The following is a 4,770-nucleotide window of genomic DNA, read 5'->3' on the forward strand; positions in this document are numbered from 1 at the left end:
GGAATTTTTGAGTAAGCCACCACCGGCCACATATAGAGCTGATAGGGGAGGAATAGTGTCCAGGATTGACCGCATGCTGTATACAAATAGAGGTTTGGTGTGTAAATTTTTTAAACAGCATGTTTTTTCTTTCACAGACCATGAATGTTTGTGGGGTATGTTTGAAGGTGATAAAAAAATGGTGCATGGTGTTGGGGTATGGAAGCTAAATGTTAGGTTGTTAGAGGATGTTAGGGTTATGAGAGACTTCGAAAGTAAGTATGAATGGTGGAGGTCTAGGAAAAATAATTTTGTGGATGTGACTGTATGGTGGGATTGGGTGAAAGTGGAAATTAAGATTTTTTTTAGGAGGTGGGGTTATAAAAAAGCAGCAATTGAAAGAGGCAGATTTAAAGATTTAAATATGAGGATTGAGTGGTTACATAAAATGAGTATGAAAGGAATTGATGTTAGTGATCAACTCAGAGGAGCGAGAGATGAGATGAAGCGTGTTTTGGAAAAGCGTGGGAAGGAAATTATTTTTAGGACGAGAGTTGAGCATTTGGATATGGATGAGAAGTGTACGAGGTACTTTTTTAAAAAAATGTGCAGTAAAAAAGATGAGTTGGATGAGGTTGTAAATGATAATGGTATGACTGTGGTTGGAAGGGAAGTGTTGGATGAGGTACATAGTTTCTATAGTAGTTTATTTGAGTCTAAATGGGTGGATGGGGGTTTGAAAAAGCATGTGTTAGGTATGTTGGAGAGTCAGCTTGAATCAGGGGAACATGAGTGTTTGAGTGAAGATATTGTTTTTGATGAGGTTAAAAAGGCGGTGGATGGTGCGAAAAAGAATAAAACACCTGGGAAAGATGGGTTGCCTGTGGAGTTTTATGTAAAAGCATGGGATGTGATTGGTGTTGATTTTGTGGAGGTATGTCAATATATGTGGATGAATGGTGTACTTTGTAATTCCATGAAAGAAGGAGTAGTTGTTTTACTATATAAGAAGGGTGAGAAAAAGAATTTGCGTAATTGGAGGCCGATTACATTACTCAATGCAGATTATAAAGTCTTTAGCAAAATTCTGGCTAACCGTATGCGTGGGGTGATTGGAAGTGTGGTTGGTGATGATCAAGTGTGCGCGGTGCCAGGTAGGTGTATGACTGATAACCTCTTGTTGTTGAGGGACGTAATTGGAGATTGTATGTTTAGGAAGGGGAAATGTATGGTTTTTTGTGTGGATTTTGAGAAAGCTTTTGATAGAGTGTCGCATGCGTTTATGTTTGAGGTGTTAGTTAGGATGGGTTTTCCTAGTGTTTTTGTGAATGCCATAAGGTGTTTGTATGATGGTGTGGTGAGTGAAGTGTTAGTGAATGGATGTTTGAGTGAGAAGGTGTGCATAAAATCAGGGGTCAGGCAGGGGTGTCCGTTGTCCCCTGTCCTGTTTATAAGTGTGATTGAGCCCCTGTTGTGCATGATTCGGAAAGAGAAAGTGATGAATGGTCTTCTGATCCCAGGGAGTGGTGGAAAGACTGTAAAGGTAATGGGGTATATGGACGATGTTGTTGTGGTGAGTGATAATATGGCTGCTATGAATCGAGCAAGGTTGCTTTTAGATTTCTTTTGTGGTGCATCTGGTTTTAGGGTGAATTGGGGGAAGTGTAGCTTTAAGTGTTTCGGGGATTCGAGTGTTAGGATGGATGGTGTGATATGTGAAGAAGGTGCTATTAAGGTTTTGGGGGTGTGGTTTAACAAAGATCTGAAAGGGAATGAGAGATGGGATGAATGCGGTAAGAGGATTGAACAGAAGTTAAATTTTTGGAGGTTGCGGGACTTGACATTGTCAGGCAAAGTCCTTATTATTAAGTCAGTGATTCTTCCTATGTTACTTTTTGTGTCAGTGGTTTTTCCAGCCCCTTATAGGGGTTTTAGGCGGATTGAGAAGCTAATTTTTACGTTTTATTGGGGAAGTAAGATGGAAAAACTTAAAAGGGAATATTTGTGTAAGTTACGTGAACATGGGGGAATGGATTTCCCAAATTTTGAAATTTGTCTTGGTTTAAATTTTATTAAAACAGTGGTTGTTCTGTTAGGTAGGGATAACAAGACGGCTTATATGATTAAATATATGGCTGGATGGATGTTGTTTGGGTTGAAATGGATGAGAAGGGATGCAAGAGTGCCTGTTTCGTTTAAATGTCCAGTGTGGTATGAGTTTGTTGAAAAATTTGTTGTCAAGCATGATTTGTTGGATGTTCCTATGGGTGATTTCAAAGTGATAAGGAATGTAAGGAGAAGGATGCGAGTTAGAGAGTTTGAATGTAACATTAGGGGCTTGAGATCGAGTGAAGCGTTGTGTGTATGGAGGAACCTGAGTATAAAAGGAATATCGAATAGGCAGCGTGATATCGTATGGATGAGTTTGCATGAGATTTTGCCTGTGAGAGAGGTACAGAAGAGGAGGGATCTGATTAGAACAGAGGTATGTCCGAGGGATGGATGTGGGGCGAGTGAAACTGTTATGCATTTGGTTTGGAATTGTGATTATGCTCAGAGTGTTTGGAAGGGAGTGGGTGGTTTATGCAAGGAACTAGCGGGCGTGAATTTTATAAATTGGAGAGTGGTAATGTTTGGGATGGGTGCAAGTAGCCGGGTGAAAGAGAGATTGTTGTGGTTGATAATGGCATGTGTAATAGAAAGTCTGTGGGACGTTAGGAATTTGTGTTTATTTAAAAGGAAAATAATCTCAGTTAATAATTGTGTTAGGATGGTTTTGTCAAGGTTATACATAGTTTATTTATGGGATAGCCGTGGCGGTGGTGGCTCTGATTCACAAGGTTTTTGGAAAGTCAAAAAATGGAGGTCACTGGTAAAGTACCAGTAAGTCCTTGTTTAAGTGTTGTGATCTGTCATTTTTTATGACAATGGTATGTTTTTATAGTTTTTGTCCATTCAAAAGGTCTTACAACTGTTTCAGTATAAAGTTATAAATATGAAATAAAGAAAGTACCATTATGATGTAAGACTGGGCAACGTAGTGTGAGTTTTTATACTATTGATTGTTGCTTGAAAAATTTTACTGAATAGTATAAAAAAAAAAAAAAAAAAAAAAAAATCTGTTCTTATCAGTTTAATATCTGATACGTCCCCTATCTGGGGACCATATATTAAATGGATTTTTAGAACAGGGAGATGGAAAAAGAGCTTGCTCTGTCCACTCCACGCATTGACCTGGTATTGCAGTATCTCCAGGACCGGTGCACCCCTTCTTTAATGCAGTTTCTAAAATCAGAAAGAATTGAATTCAATGCTTTTTGTTCATTTTGCTTGTTTGTCGGATTTTGTCATATTCTAGAATACACAATGCGTTAGAATCGGGCCACCATCTAGTAAACAATAATTCCAATCATAGACAAACCTCATGTGACACTGGATCAAACTGCCCGAACAGCTGCCCCATGGTGATGGCTTTAGGGTTCACTGTCCGGTAAATCACTTTTTCTTCTTCGCACCCTCGCTCATTCATAAGAGACAGCGTATCAGCGAGGACGTGGAGGACCTTCGTTTTTCCAGAGAACGGCTCTCCAACCAACATAAAACTGTACGGGATAAACAAAATGCAGCATGGTCCATTGTATAAAATGGAAACAGCGAAGAATAAATCCCCCGTCCCATGGACTTCTGTAGTTACAGCTTACCCGTTTCTGACAATCATCATCTCATACGTCTGGATCATTTCCTCCAGGAAGACCTTCTCGGGCTGGATGTTGTGTCCAGCACAGCTCTCCTGTGCGCATTCCAGTAAATCCTGAGCAAAAGGAAGGTAAAATATTTCATCAGTCTGTTTACAGTGGATCCAATTAGAGGTGGGAGAATACATTTTCAGGACCCAGATCAGTATTCTGTGGCCGCTGGACAGGACCCATGAGAGCCGCCTCTTAGCTGCCGGCATCCCCGGCTCCTCTTCTGATTATATGGCCTGGTGTACATCATGCTGCAACCATACTGTCATGCCAGGCCGGCTAATCTGAAGAAGAGACGGGGGGCAGGAAGAAATAAGGTGGCTCTCAGGGGTCTCATTCAGTGCCCACCACTGACCTGATGTCACGCACAGTGTAGGAAAGACAAAGTGCGACACAAAGGGATGAGGGGAAGGGAGCCCAGATACTAGGGAAAGGGGGAAATGGAGACCTCCTAGGCTGATCTGCAATCACCCTGTCTCCCCTACCGACTCTATATTGGTTCCTCACCAATTGCCGCACAGGAACCTATCCCTGTATTTCCTTAGCGCTTGACCCTGGATAGGGAAGGGGGGTGAGCACTAGTCGATCCCCACTGACAACTAAAGACAGCAAGGGGAGACAGACACAGGGGAAGTAGCTTAGCTTGAGTCGACTTCAGAGAGATGGCACACACATCCTCTTAGCACCAGAGAGGAAGTAAGAACTGCACTTGCTCCAAGCCTTCACAAGGGGTCATGTGAATATCACTGGCACCTCTGTGTAGCAACCTGGAAATATTTAAACACCCAGGCCTGATTGTCAATTAGAACAGGAGGGAGGTAGCCGCTGGGTCCTACAGTGAGACCGCTAAGAAGATGTCCGTAATGCCAAACGAAGGGATCTCCTGCAACCAACTGCAGGGCGACTGTCTGTCACATCTGACGCACCCATGACACCTGGCCATTGGATCAGTCTCCTGCGAATCGATTCATTCATCTAAAAAAAAATGTCTCCATAACCTACAACTAAACTAGCGATAAATCACTCACAGATGTTTTAACCATTT

General features: G+C 41.8%; 1 non-coding gene across 1 annotated transcript; it reads left to right on the forward strand.

Annotated features, from left to right (window-relative positions):
• Window positions 1–3,051: 3,051 nt before the first annotated feature.
• On the forward strand, window positions 3,052–3,250 carry LOC141222148 (U2 spliceosomal RNA). Its single transcript, XR_012290012.1, has one exon. It is a non-coding gene; the product is annotated as a U2 spliceosomal RNA (small nuclear RNA).
• Window positions 3,251–4,770: the final 1,520 nt, after the last annotated feature.

This window comes from Phyllobates terribilis, unplaced genomic scaffold, assembly GCF_046119375.1.
Source record: "Phyllobates terribilis strain yellow unplaced genomic scaffold, ASM4611937v1 Scaffold_342__1_contigs__length_2020279, whole genome shotgun sequence".
Classification (NCBI taxonomy): Eukaryota; Metazoa; Chordata; class Amphibia; order Anura; family Dendrobatidae; genus Phyllobates; species Phyllobates terribilis.